Below are 15540 nucleotides of genomic sequence, written 5' to 3'. Positions count from 1 at the left end.
TTATCTTCTAGTTCACCTATTCTCTCCTCTGCCTCTTCAAGCCGAGCCATCATGGTTTCCATTTTGTTTTGCATTTCGTTTAAAGCGTTTTTCAGCTCCTCGTGACTGTTCCTTAGTCCCTCGATCTTTGTGGCAAGAGATTCTCTGCTGTCCTGTATACTGTTTTCAAGCCCAGCGATTAATTTTATGACTATTATTCTAAATTCACTTTCTGTTATATTATTTAAATCCTTTTTGATCAGTTCATTAGCTGTTGTTATTTCCTGGAGATTCTTCTGAGGGGAATTCTTCCGTTTGGTCATTTTGGAGAGTCCCTGGCGTGGTGAGGACCTGCAGTGCACTTCCCCTGTGCTGTGGTGTATAACTGGAGTTAGTGGGCGGGGCCGCAGTCCGACCCGATGTCTGCCCCCAGCCCACTGCTGGGGCCACAGTCAGACTGGTGTGTGCCTTCTCTTCCCCTCTCCTAGGGGCGGGATTCACTGTGGGGTGGCGTGTCCCGTCTGGGCTACTTGCACACTGCCAGGCTTGTGTTGCTGGGGATCTGGCGTATTAGCCAGGCAAGGTGGGTAGGCAAGGTGCACGGGGGCTGGAGGGGCAGGCTTAGCTCGCTTCTCCTTAGGTGATCCACTTCAGGAGGAGCCCTGTGGCAGCGGGAGGGAGTCAGATCCGCTGCCGGAGGTTTGGCTCCGCAGAAGCACAGAGTTGGGTGTTTGCGCAGAGCGAGCAAGTTCCCTGGCAGGAACTGGTTCCCTTTGGGATTTTGGCTGGGGGATGGGCCGGGGAGATGGCGCTGGCGCCTTTGTTCCCCGCCAAGCTGAGCTCTGCCATCCGGGGGCTCAGCAGCTCTCCCTCCCTTTGTCCTCCAGCCTTCCCGCTTTCTGAGCAGAGCTGTTAACTTATGACCTCCCAGACGCTAAGTCGCGCTTGCTGTCGGAACACAGTCTGTCCGGCCCCTCCGCTTTTGCCAGCCAGACTCGGGGGCTCTGCTTGGCCGGCGAGCCGCCCCTCCGCCCCGGCTCCCTCCCGCCAGTCCGTGGAGCGCGCACCGCCTCGCCGCCCTTCCTACCCTCTTCCGTGGGCCTCTAGTCTGCGCTTGACTCCGGAGACTCCCTTCTGCTAATCCTCTGGCGGTTTTCTGGGTTCTTTAGGCAGGTGTAGGTGGAATCTAAGTGATCGGCAGGACGCGCTGTGAGCCCCGCATCCTCCTACGCTGCCATCTTCCGGAACCCCCCTGATTGCTTTATCTTTTTAAACACTGCTTAAAAGAAATGGCTCCTTTATTTCATTGTCATTCTACTTCTCTCTGTCTTCTTGAATCTTTTAGCTTTCTTAGTAATGATAGTAGGAAGTAATTATTTTCTGTGAATATCCCTCAAGAAATTTGAGAGAACCACAAGTTCTATATCCTTCCAAGATCCTATATGTAACTAACTAACTAACTAACTAACTAACTAAGTAACTAATGACAACAACAACAAAAAGACCTAAGACCTAAGTGACTTCTTGGAATGGTGTATTTTCTGAAACTACATCGGGAATAAAATGTTTTAAATTTCTCCAATATGCAAAGCTGTTAGGATATACTGAGCCAACATTTGTCTAAGACCACAAGCTGTCAGCATACTCAAGGAGGTCATGAAATATTTGATTGACAAACCACAATAGAGGTTTTGTATAACAGGTTTTCATCCTGATTTACATCAAATATATTTATTCCCAAGATGGAGTTCTTGGGAATTTCTTTCCAGAACAGTCATATATGTATATCATATATATACTGTTTGTGTATATATATATATATATATACACACACACACACTGTTTGTCACTCCTTTGCATTACTTTCTTTCATCATCATGATCAGTGAGAAGCTGGCTAGAACCCAGTTTATACAAAGTAAGATTTTAAAAAAGCACCAGAGTCGTTTCACTGATTCATGGTTTCCTGACTTTGTTGGATTTAGACTTGGTCATTGTGCAGCTGCCCAGAAAGTGGAATGACCATATTGCAGATTGGCCCTTCTTTGGAAAATGCTTAGGGGGCAGACAGACTAGCAATTTGTAAACTTTAGTTGGCTTTCTTAGGAGAGAATGATGTGCTATTCAGAGGGGGACAGAATAACGGAAGGGTGACTAAATGAAAGTGTTTAGAGACTACTGGTTGTGGCTGATCTCTTGTTTCATACCACTATTTAGGCTTCAGGACCAGTCATTTCTGCCTGTTCTTCAATGTCATCAATGCTGATGTCATTTTGATCCAGTTTGTGTCATCCCATGCATGGATTTACATTCCCTTCATTCTCTGAACTATAGCTAGCTCCGGGCTTCTATTTACTAACTGAAGATTTGAGGAAGATACAAAGGAATGACAATGCAGAAAAGGAAAAAAGAATAACCCTAATTAGACTTCAGATCTCACACTTCCTAACCTCCACCATGAGCTTTCATAAAGATTCCTTATCACCATCTCTCCCCTATGCTCTGGTCACCTGTTATGTTAATAGGGTTCACTGTTTCTTATTTAAGAATTATATTTTAAGGGGTGCCGCCTGGGTGGCTCAGTCGGTTGAGCGTCCAACTTCAGCTCAGGTCATTCGAGCCCAGTATGGGGCTCTGTGCTGACAGCTTGGAGCCTGAAGTCTGTTTTGGATTCTGTGTCTCTCTCTCTCTCTGCCCCTAACCCACTCGCATTCTGTCTCTGTCTCTCTCAAAAATAAATAAACATAAAAAAAATTTAAAAAAGCATTATATCTTAAATTTGTTACCACCCTGAGTCCCAGAGTAGCATGGTATCTTCCCAGAGATTATTTCCCCAGCCTGACCCCATGAATTTATATCTGGACCTTGGGAGACTTCAGGTTCAGACCAAAGCTTAAGTACTTGCTCTCAGCCAGGGAACAAAGAAAACAATGCCTGTTTTTTGTTTTGTTTTTTTGTTTGGTTGGTTGGGTTTTTTTTTAGTGAAACATCTTCTGTCTTTGGAACATGTTGGCCCTAATAGAACCAACCTTGGAATGGTGACCATATGTGTCCTTTGCTCAGAACTAGTCTACTTAACATCAGTTTCCCTGGTGTAATTAGTAACAGTTTACTCTTTCAATGTCAAGTGTCCTAGCGTGGATTACCTACTGTATAGGCACCTTAAATAGCAGCACCTATTAGAAGCAGGAAGAGCATCAGATTTCAGGGAAGTGATGGGAATAGCAGACATAGCATTGTGATGGCAGTGTCCTGAGGTGGACAGCATGGACACATCCTATCAGTGCAAGTGAAATGCTTTCAAGTAGTCATCAAATTAAATGGGTGGTTCTTCCATCGAGTTTGGAGACACTCCATTAGATTTCAGTTGTCACTGAAAAATTGCTTAATATACACCCATAATGGTAACTTTATATGGATCTGTGGACTTCCTATCAGGCAAAAATTCACTAGAGTTTTTCTTATTTCTGATAGTTCCTTGTTAGGATAGTAAAACTGTATAATCTGTTTATAAAAATTGTCCTTTTTTATTATGGAGGGACTAGCAAGCAATTTATGTAAAATGATATGTGATCATTGAATAACAAAGGAATGAGGGTCCAAAACAAAGCAATTCTGGTTTTCCCATTGGAATACTAGCTTTTTCATCAGAAGATCACTTTTATTGGCTTTGCCTCGAATGAGATGAGGAAGATGTAAAGAGAATTCTTCCAAACCTTGGAAACTTTAGTCTCGTACTTGCCTTTAACATTAAATATTAAAATATAATGAAGTAATATCTACAGGCAAATAGGAACAATTTCAAATTCTTTCCTATTCACTATCATTGCTTACAGATTCAACAGTTCTCTTAAGATAAATTTGCACATAGATTTTCATTTGTTCTATTTGTACCTTTCATTGCTTAGAGACATTCTTTTATAAAACATCCTTGATATTCTCCTTGCTAATGACATTTTAAGGCCATGATAGACTTTCCTATTATTTTAAAGGATAAATATTAGAAATCTTCAAAAACGAGATATCATTTGTGATTCCATGAATTCTGAGGTAGCTTGAAAATGTCAGGATGTGTTTACCATGACTGAAAAGACTGACATTAAAGCCATACTTTCTACTCTCCACTAGATTGGGGAAATTTAATTTCTGGGATTTAATAAGCCAGGGAAAAATGTACTTATTTAATATAATCTTGTGTTATCACATCCATGAAATATCTTGACTTCAGAAGTTTCTAAAGGCCTATGAATGGGCTGTTAACTGCCTTTTTTAGGTTACCTTGCGACTCTGGGGAAACTCTGTGGAAACTATGTCCTCCACATGAAATGAATCCTGAGGAAAGATCAGCTAAGGCTACAAGTAAATAATTTTTTTTTGGCCAAATTTCCCTATGTGTCAATAAAAGGATTACTCTAGACAGATTTGTATCTATATCTTGCCTGATACTTATAGAAAATATTGGTCTGAAATATAAAATATGTCAAGCATTTAGCTGCTATTGCAGTTGCCAATTGCAATTGAAAATTGCCATTGAAATTTTGGTAGAATGTTTAATAAATTAATACCCATACTTATTGAGAAGTATAGGTATGCTTAGTTTTAAATGTTTAGATCTAGTTAGAAGGCATGCCATCCTATCATAAACAACACTGATTCAATATAGTTCAGAGCAGTTTCTCATCTTTTCTGGAAATTGTTTTATCCTCAAGTGCCTTTTTTTCCACTTTTAAGTTTTTAAATAAGGAATATGACATGTGAAGGCCCATTAATTGGACCTCAGGCAGAAAGTAACTTGGGATATAAAATCATCAGGACAATTGACCTTGGTCTGAGCTAAAATATGTGAAGCTTTCTACTGAGGTCTTGGGCCTCCATCACCTAGTCATAAGTAATTCTGTCTGAGAATTTGCCCATATTGCAGATCTAGTGGCCAGATAAGATCTATCCAGATATTCTATTATAATGATGTTTTCTACAATCTACTCTGAAGTTTCTTAATTTGATTTACATTTATTAGACATCAGAGAGTGACAGATGTTTTTTATTTTAATTAATTAATTAATTTATTTATTTTTAAATATTTTCTAACATTTATTCACTTTTTGAGAGACAGAGACAAAGCATAAACGAGGGAGGGGCAGAGAGAGGGACACACAGAAACCAAAGTAGGCTTCAAGCTCTGAGCTGTCAGCATAGAGCCTGACGCAGGGCTCAACTCATGAACTTGTGAGATCATGACCTGAGCTGAAGTTGGACACTTAACCAAGTGAGCCACCAAGGTGCCCCTTTTTAATTTATTTTTATTCTCTTCAGTTCTGTTTACTGAAATCATTAGAAATACATTTTACAGGATTCCTGCAAGCTCATTTGTACCTGACTAAGAAAATGGACTTTATATTTGCTATAGTATTTTGGAAATAGAAATGTTTTTTCTTCTACAATCTGCTTGTTTGTGATACAAGAGGAATATTAATTTTTAAGATATCTAAAATCTAGTTTTAAATAGTTCATAGCCATTTTAAAGCACCAGTACATTTTCAATCAGAATTGTTTCATTTTACCTTATTTGTTTCAGCTCCCGAATATACTACTATAATAGTACCAGAATTAATAATCAGTACTAAAAATAATGATAAATGATATAAATAATGAACACAAATCTGTCACTATTTATGAATGATACTATATGTATGTAGAACACTAAAATGGTTTAAAAATATTGGAATTAATAAGTGAATTTAATGTCAACTATATTTTTATTAAAAATTTAAGAAATTATTACAAAAAAAGTGAATTTACCAAGATTGCTAAATATAACTTTAGCATAGAAAAATCATTACATAACAATAACAAGAAAGTAGAAAATAGAATTAAAGCACAATTTATAATAGCATCAAAAAACAAAAAATATATGAATAAATGTATAATATGTACAAGACATTTGTGCAAGAAAAATCAATAAAACATTAAGAGGAATTAAAAAAAATTTAACTTATTTATTTTTGACAGAGAGAGAGAGAGACAGAGCATGAGCGGAGGAGGGGCAGAGAGAAAGGGAGACACAGAATCCCAAGCAGGCTCCAGGCTCTGAGCTGTCAGCACAGCGCTGGACGCGGGGCTCGAACTCACAGACCGAGATAATGACCTAAGCCAAAGTTGGACGCTCAACTGACTGAGCTACCCAGGTGCCCCAACATTGAGAGAAATTTAAAAATACCTAGTTAATGAATTAGAAGATACAATAGTATAAAGATGTCAGTTCTCTCTAAATTGAAATTTAGAAGGTTCAAGGCTATCTCAATCAAAATTCCAGCAGGTATATTGTGAAAATTGATAAGCCAAATATATATACAAATACCAACACCAACCAACCACCCATAAAGAAGAAATAATTTAGAGGACCAAAATCAAGATTTATAGAGCTATAGCTAAAAAGACAATGTAGTATTGGTTCAAGGATAAGAAGAATAGACTAGTGGAACAGAACAAGATATCAATTAGTTTATGTCAAAAGTAACAATGCAATCCAGTGGGGAAGGGAGCTTTGTAGTACTCATGTTGATTCAAATAGTGTGCACATAGTAAAAAATAAATCTTGACCTTGCCACATACTTGCACTTATCAGGATACTTTCCAATACACAAATAGTCTCCTACAATTCTACTTGCACAAAGGCTGCTCAGCAATCAGGTCTCTTATTGGCCCAGATAACTTGAATTAATTAAAAGTTTTTTCACCTCATTTTTTTGGTTCCCAATTAGTACATGGAACTTGGAGAATCAAACCCTGGAGAACTAGAAAGTTTAACTTCTTTATGTTCCAGAATCACAGCATTAAATTGTTAAGGGAGTTGGAAAGTCCCTAATAGCAACAAGAGACTTTAGTAGTCTTAGATCCAGGGATAACCCTTTGGAAGTTTTAGAGAGCAGAGCATAGGTGGTGATTTTGGCAGAAAAAAATCTTTGTCATTATTTTTCTTAGGCAGTTATTTTTATATTTTTACCAAAAGCTCTGTATGTTGAGAATTTGTGAATGAGGAAAGATCTGGCTTGATTTTTTGCAAACCAAGAGCATCCATATCCTTTTTCATTGCAATTTCTGAATAAAAATACCTCTGCATAACCCACTCTAATACAGTTTTCATGGAGAATTACCATAATTACAAAGTCAGATTCTTTTACTTTTCTACACTTGATCTTAGCCAAAAGGCTGAGAAGCGATTAGATTCTTTTACTTTTCTGAGCACTGCACAAAGATTCACAAGCAAGACCATGCTGGAGATCAACTTTAAATAGTGAAGCATACATTAGTCAAAGAGGAAGATACTGATCACATGTGCTGAGGTAAATGAGAGCAGACCTTATCCATCTCTTTCTGTATCCTCCGATTTATAAAACTGATTCACGGGTCTCAGCTAGGCCAGGAGACCAGAATAGGAGACCAGATATTTACTTTTAAAAGAAGTACTTGTTGATAAGGAAAATATTGAGTTGAAATGAGCCCAAAATGTGGGACGGAAGTTTTCGATTTGCTTTTGATTTTCTCATTTATCTCAGACAAGTCATTAAACTCCTTCAAGCATCCATCAACTTTAAAATAAAAATGTTGGGGTAGAACTCTGATTTGTTCTGGCTCTGACATTTGGGAAGGAAAAGGGAAGAGATTGTTGGAAAACATATGGTTGTCTTAGCCCTGGCATCTGAAGTCATTATAGGGAAAGTATCTCAATAAAATGACTTAGGATAGGTGAGACTCTTACAAGCATTGTAAAGGAAGGATAAGGGAAAGACTAGGGACCCAATCTGCATGAGAAAAAGACATCATTATTTTGTTTATAAGAAAAGACCAGACAGTAGTGAAGAAAGAAGAGAAAGCAAGAAGAGCAAGAGCTAGAGTAGGAAAACTGGGTGCTGAGGGGGGAAAGACCGCTAGAGAAGCCCTCAGTAGAAGCATGGTGTGTGCTGACCCAAATGAACTTTAAAGAGCAGAAACCTTTAACAGTCACCTTTCTGGAAATAATCAGTCAGGTGTTTCCTATTCACCTATGGATTGGAGGTTGAAATTTTAATAGATTATGAAGAAGTACTAAGTTTTTTATCTGAGCCAGTGTGAACCAGCACTGGGTTAGCATAGGCAGGTATAGCTCTGAAAGAAAAGCAGGGAGATGATGAAATCATAAACGTTTTGTGATGTTCTGAAATATTAGAGAGGCCATGGAATTGGGTGGTGGAAAAAGAATTTTAAAATAAATTAATCTAGGAGTTGTCATCTTCCTGTATAGATTACGAAAAAAAACCCCAAACAAACTGATTTCAAAGAGGCCAAGTGATTTGCCTGATTATGCACACCAGTAAGTAGCATGGTTGGATTTAGAGTCCAATTCTTACACTCAGAGGACAGTGGTCTAAAACCCTACAGAAGATGATTGGGGAATACCTCAACCTCTCCTAAGAGTACAAATGGTCATTGCCTTCCCCACCTCACTCTATGTCAAATATTTAAAGCTAAGAGCTCATCATCTTTGTTTCTTAAATGAACTAGTTCCTTTAATGTTACAGATAAGGGTGCAGATCTAAATGAGCAGTTGAGAAATCTTAGGCTTTTATGTTGGCACAGAGACCAACCAATAGTGAAAATGTTCTTATTTGAATATGTACCAAACATTGCCCATGCTCAAGGGAGTGGTGTGTTATTAAAAATCTTGAATGTAATTTATTCTTTGCTAGTATTATGGGGAACAAGATCTGGAGAAGCTCAGTTGTACCAGGGGTGGGAGCCAATGGGATGTGCACATATGGCTATTGTTCAGTGTAATATACTTGAGTAATGTGGGTATACATAAAGAACGAAGCTGTACTTGAGACAGTGGCCTACAGTTTTGATGACTGGATAAATATTCATGAAAAACAAGATTGGAGTTGGTGAGAAAGGTAACAGCATGTAGATGAACTGTTGGTTATAGACATAAAAATATAAAATGGCACGATAGGTATGAGAAATTACAAGCTGGTTGTTGTTTCAGACCAGAGTCTGGAGCTGGAGTGTTGGAAGATGAGGTTGGAGAAGTAGGCAATGATGAGGATGTGAGGCTTGAGTGTGTGTGATTGATTGCATTTGAACTCTACTTATAGGACAGTGGTTTTTAAACATGTTCCCATATGCGACTAATTGTGAGATACATCACAAGTAATTAGAATTGCATTATAAAATCCTGAACTTTGAAAATCAGTTTGTTTCTAAGAAAGCGTGGGCTCAGGGTGATTCCATATTCAAAAATGCCTTCTTGGAAATTGAAATCAGGTAGCGCGATAGTGATTGGACACAGGTTTATCTTCTATTTATAGTGTACCGCATATCCATGTGTTACAACACATAATTAGCAGTTTTATGAAATGCAACTAAATCCTTTCTCCATGTAACATTTTACAAAATTTTTTTTTCTTTCCCCAGCAAGCCTCCAGTGGTCCTTAACTCGATTAGGTATAACACATTTTTTTAAAAGTTTGTTTATTCATTTTGAGAGAGAGAGAATGTGAGCAGATGAGAGATGAGAGAGTGAGGGAATGAGAGAGAATCCCAAGCAGTCTCCGCACTGCCAGTGTGGAGCCTGACATGGGGCTTGAACTGAACCTGTGCGGGGCTTGACCATGGGATCATGACCTGAGCCAAATCCAGGTTTGATGCTCAACCACTGAGCCACCCATGCGCCCCAGGTCTAATGCCTTTTTTGATTAAACTAAGTGTCACAATGTCTCACTGACCAGTGTTCCTAACACAGAGCTCAGATTCTTACCCTCTGTGTTCTCATGGTACCCGAGGGTGTATTTATATGATGTTAATTGTATTTATTTCTTTACTTGACTGTGTGATATTTTATTCTGAGTTGCCCAAGAGTAGCTTTTTAGGTAATTCAAAGAGATCTTCAGTGACTTGTAGTATATTCAACAAATGAGTGAATGAGTGAATAATTAGCATGGTATTGCCAGAATAATGATCCTTTTTTTTTTTTTTTTTAGATTTTATTTTTTTTTATTTATTTTATTTTTATTTTTATTTTTTTTAATATATAAAATTTACTGTCAAATTGGTTTCCATACAACACCCAGTGCTCATCCCAAAAGGTGCCCTCCTCAATACCCATCACCCACCCTGCCCTCCCTCCCACCCTGCCCTCCCTCCCACCCCCCATCAACCCTCAGTTTGTTCTCAGTTTTTAATAGTCTCTTATGCTTTGGCTCTCTCCCACTCTAACCTCTTTTTTTTTTTTTTTCCTTCCCCTCCCCCATGGGTTTCTCTTATGTTTCTCAGGATCCACATAAGAGTGAAACCATATGGTATCTGTCTTTCTCTATATGGCTTATTTCACTTAGCATCACACTCTCCAGTTCCATCCATGTTGCTACAAAAGGCCATATTTCATTTTTTCTCATTGCCACGTAGTATTCCATTGTGTATATAAACCACAATTTCTTTATCCATGTCATCATTGATGGACATTTAGGCTCTCTCCATAATTTGGCTATTGTTGAGAGTGCCGCTATAAACATTGGGGTACAGGTGCCCCTATGCATCAGTACTCCTGTATCCCTTGGATAAATTCCTAGCAGTGCTATTGCTGGGTCATAGGGTAGGTCTATTTTTAATTTTCTGAGGAACCTCCACTCTGCTTTCCAGAGTGGCTGCACCAATTTGCATTCCCACCAACAGTGCAAGAGGGTTCCTGTTTCTCCACATCCTCTCCAGCATCTATAGTCTCCTGATTTCTTCATTTTGGCCACTCTGACTGGCGTGAGGTGGTATCTGAGTGTGGTTTTGATTTGTATTTCCCTGATAAGGAGCGACGTTGAACATCTTTTCATGTGCCTGTTGGCCATCCGGATGTCTTCTTTAGAGAAGTGTCTAATAATGATCCTTTTAAAGTACCCCTAACTAATCCCCTTGAAAGATGGTAGAATTTAATTTTCATATATGTACAATGTATATTTTTATTCACTACTACAGATAAACAAAGAGGCATAAAATGGTCAAGGCAAACTTGACAGTCATTTCCAATTTTATTTTCCTGGGATTTACTCATTACCCCAAAGCTGAAGTCATCACATTTGTGCTGTGTTTGCTGATGTACCTGATCACCTTGCTGGGTAATATCGTTCTGATCTCCATCACCATCCTGGATTCCCACCTACACAAACCCATGTATTCTTCCTCAGCAACCTCTCCTTTTAGACATCTGGTATACCTCTTCTGCTCTCACTCCAATGCTGACAAACTTTGTTTCAGGGAAAAATACCATCTCATTCTGAGGATGTGCCACTTAGATGTACTTTTCTCTTGCCATGGGCTCCACTGAGTGTGTGCTCCTGTCCACGATGGCATATGACCGGTATGTGGCCATCTGCAACCCTCTGAGATACCCCATCATCATGAACAAGAGGGCTTGTGTGCAGATTGCCGCTGGCTCCTGGATGACAGGCTGCCTCACCGCCCTGGTGGAAACAGTATCTGTGCTGCAGCTGTCTCTCTGTGGAAGTAGCATCATCAATCACTTCACTTGTGAAATTCTGGCTGTCTTGAAACTAGTTTGTGTGGATACTCCCAGGGTGCAGTTAATCATGCTGGTGATCAGCGTACTTCTTCTTCCTATGCCGATGCTCCTCATTTGTGTCTCTTATGCATTCATTCTCTCCAACATCCTGAGAATCAGCTCAGTGGATGGTGGAAGCAAAGCCTTTTCAACATGCGCAGCCCACCTGATTGTGGTGGTTTTGTTCTATGGGACAGCTCTCTCCATGTACCTGAAGCCCTCCGCTGTAGATTCACAAGAAATAGACAAATTTATGGCTTTGGTATATGCTGGATTAACCCCCATGTTGAATCCTATCATTTATAGTTTACGGAACAAAGAGGTAAAAGCAGCTGTGAAAAAATTGCTGATTAGGAACCCTCTGTGTGCTTTTTTAATCCCCCATAGCAAATCGTAACATTAATCTAAGGGATGTATTGATGTGTTCAATACGCACCAGAACATTGGACTAAGAGGGGAAGACACTCATTTTAAATAAGATGTGTGATTTCCTAAGTTTCCTCCTTGACTGACTGCTGAAGCTCTAAGATAATGTAGACATATCTTACATAAGCATATCTGAAATCTTACATAAAAAGGGCTCATGGTGACAAATTTCAATATTTTGTTTTGGGTGATAGAATGTAAGTATAGCTTTAAACATTAAGTTGGTGTATTGTTAGTATTCAAAATTATGTGCATGTAATATACAAATGTAAAAACTATAGTAGACTTTTTAGATAGTTTATTATTAACCTCTGTTTTAGGCTGAGTTGTGTCTCTGCAAAACTTATGTTGAAGCTCTAATCCCCAGTACCTCAGAATGTATCTACATTTGGAGATATGGCCTTTATAGAGGTGATTAAGTTAAAATGAGGGCTGTCAGTGTGGGCCCTCATACAATTGGAGTTGTGTCATTTTGGGAAAATAAGAAATTTAGACACACATGGGTACAGAGGGTTGCTCACACACAGAAGCAAGGACATAGCAAGAAAGCGGCTATCTGAAAGCCAGGGAGAGGCCTCAGAAGAAATCAAATCTGCCAACACTTTAATCTTGGTCTTCTATCCTCCAGAACTATGAGCAAGTCAATTTCTGTTGTTGAGGCAATGAAGTCTCTGCTATTTTGTTATGGTAGCGTTAGGAAACTAGTACAACCTCTTTTTCAGCATTGCTAAAATTTTTGGAAGTGATTGCATATTCTACAAAGTGTGACTATGTTTTACATGTGTGTGTGGAAATATTTGTGCATGCAGGTAGATGTGTGTGATTTGAATGTCTATATACAAATGGAGAAGGTCTGCACAAATACATACTGAATAGAAATGGGGTAGAGGAGTGCCTGTCTGGAAAAAATAACAGACAGTTTAGCAGTTTGTTGTTGGCCTTCGAGTGTTGACATTATTTTGTAAATTCAAAGAAGCTGCAGGATGTTTCAGTGAAACTACAAGGACCTTCCCTTTTTGATTGTGTTTCTGCTGACACCTTGATGCATAAATCCATGGGTATAAATGAAGCCATAAGCATTTAGAAACAAAATACATGACATAATTTATATTTATTTTATACATGATTATATTATATTTATATTATAAATATTTATATTATATTTATAAATATTTATATTTATATTATAAAGTATACAGTACTCCAAACCCACTAAAATCATGTGCAATATGGAAATACATGAATATATCTTATTATATAAACCACAATATACAAGGAATTAAAAAATGTACACTCATCCGTATTTGTGACATTTGTATGTCCTTTCTGGACCAGATGACTAAATGTGAGGTCAGTGTGCAAAACTCATTTGCTCTTTATCATGAAGCTCTCACCAAAGTCAATGAAATTGTTGTGATCCCTTGAATCCAGAAAGCAATGGGATGAAGAAGATAGGATGAATATGGGAATTACAGGGTTGTAGGGCTGGATTTGATCTCAGATATGAATAAACATTCATCAGGATAATTGGTCCATTGGTCTAAGTAAAGAACTCTGATGCAGCCATTGATTGGATGAGAGGAGAAGCCTAAGAATGATGACTTCACAAAGATAGGGACGTAAGTTGGTTGACTAATTGACTGTGCACTGATGGCTGGACTCTCTAGGGAATAATTTAGGACAACTGTGTATAAAATGGTTGGTTATATTTTCCTGTTATTGGTCAGAGCTGTGGTAAAGGTGAAAGAATAGTACACTTGGGATATAGAGTAAATTATCCAAAGTATACAGAAATGCTGATTCAAAGGGGCACATGCACCCCAATGTTTATAGCAGCACTATCAACAATAAATTATGAAAAGATCCCAAATGTCCACCAACTGATGAATTGAATGGATAAAGAAGATGTGGCATGTATATATATATATATATATATATATATATATATATATATATACATACATACACACACACACACACACACAATACATATAATGAAATATTACTCGATCAGAAAGAATGAAATCTTACCATTTGCAACAACATGGATGGAACTGGTGTGTGTTAAAAGCAAAATAAGTCAGGGGAAGAAAGGCAGATATCATATGATTTCATTCATGTGGAATTTAAGAAACCGAACAGATGAACAGAGGGGAAGGAAGGCAAAATAAGATAAAAACAGAGAGGGACACAAACCATAAAAGACTCTTAAACACAGAGAACAAACTGAGGGTTGCTAGCAGGGAGGTAGGTAAGGGGATGGGCTCAATGGGTGATGGGCATTAAGGAGGGCACTTGTTGGGATGAGCACAGGATGTTATATGTAAGTGATGAATCACTAAATTCTATCCATGAAACCAATACTATACTATATGTTAACTAACTTAATTTAAATTAAAAAAAAGAATTACATTTTTTTGGTTTGTATATAAACTTAGTGATCTTAGCCAATTTCATTTTTGTTTAATGTTTATTTATTTTGAGAGTGTGTGTGAACACCGCGTGATCAGGTGAGGAGCAAAGAGCCAGGGAGAGAGAGAGAATCACAAGCAGGCTTTGTACTGACAGTCTCCCCGCCCCCGCCACCCCGCCCAGGCCAGGATGTGTGGGGATTGACCCATGAACCTGAGCTGAAATCAGAAGTTGGACGTTTAGCCAATGGAGCCATCCAGGCATCCTGAATTTAGGCAATTTCTTAAACATCGAATCTAATTTCCTTGTCTATGAAATGGGAATAGTTTATTTGATATACTTATAATAATTATTTAAAAGTTCATATTGGCTAATTCCAAAAGACCACTTGTCAATCAGCTAGGATGATGGACTCTATCCTTTGATAGAGTCAGTTTTTGATCTTTTTTTTTTTTTTTCTGGGTAGATTCTAGCTCCAGGTAGTTTGAATTTGCTGTGATTTTGGTGTACCTGGGTGACTCAGACAGTGAAACACCCAACTTTGGCTCAGGTCATGATCTCTGGTTTGTGAGTTCGAGCCCTGTGTCAGGCTTTGTGCTGACAGCTCAGAGCCTTGAGCCTGCTTTGGATTCTGTGTCTCCCTCTTTCTCTCTGCTCCTCCCCTACTTGCTCCCTCTCTTCTCTTCCTTCTCTCTCTCTCTCTTTGTATGAGATAAGTAAACATTAAAATTTTTTTGAATTTTTCTGTGATTTCAATGTTTGAGAAACATCTATGAGTTGTTACAAGTCTAGCCTATCACTTTGGTGGTATCTAGGGATATCTAGGGCTATAACCATATATATCATTATACCTAGGGATATAAGCATAAAATACCCCAAGTTATCTCTTTTTCTGCCTTTCACTTTTTCTCTGACAGTCTGAGCTGAATCATTCCCTGTATGGGTGTCCTCTTGATTCTACTGGGTTCTGACTACCTGAACTGGGCCTCCCTTTCATGTTGACCTTTTACTTATTCCATCAGACCCCCAAACATCCTGCTGGGCAGAACAAGCAGGGATTCCTTTCTGAACTCTTTTGGGTTGTTGAAGTGGGTGGCCCTTGAGCAGAGCCACTCTCCTCATCCATCTCAGGCTGTGGGA

At 38.6% G+C, this 15540-nt stretch overlaps 1 non-coding gene and 1 pseudogene across 1 annotated transcript; one reads left to right on the top strand and one right to left on the bottom strand.

Annotated features, from left to right (window-relative positions):
- Positions 1–7011: 7011 nt before the first annotated feature.
- On the bottom strand, positions 7012–7199 carry LOC128778753 (U2 spliceosomal RNA). Its single transcript, XR_008424471.1, has one exon. It is a non-coding gene; the product is annotated as a U2 spliceosomal RNA (small nuclear RNA).
- Positions 7200–10998: 3799 nt separating this feature from the next.
- Positions 10999–11959, top strand: LOC109270211 (olfactory receptor 13F1-like; annotated as a pseudogene).
- The last annotated feature ends 3581 nt before the right edge of the window (positions 11960–15540 follow it).

Source organism: Panthera pardus, unplaced genomic scaffold (genome assembly GCF_024362965.1).
Source record: "Panthera pardus isolate Hobbes unplaced genomic scaffold, ASM2436296v1 HiC_scaffold_20, whole genome shotgun sequence".
In the NCBI taxonomy this organism is placed as follows: domain Eukaryota; kingdom Metazoa; phylum Chordata; class Mammalia; order Carnivora; family Felidae; genus Panthera; species Panthera pardus.
Note: the sequence above shows the minus strand (reverse complement) of the source record. Positions and strands in the feature narration are given on the sequence as shown.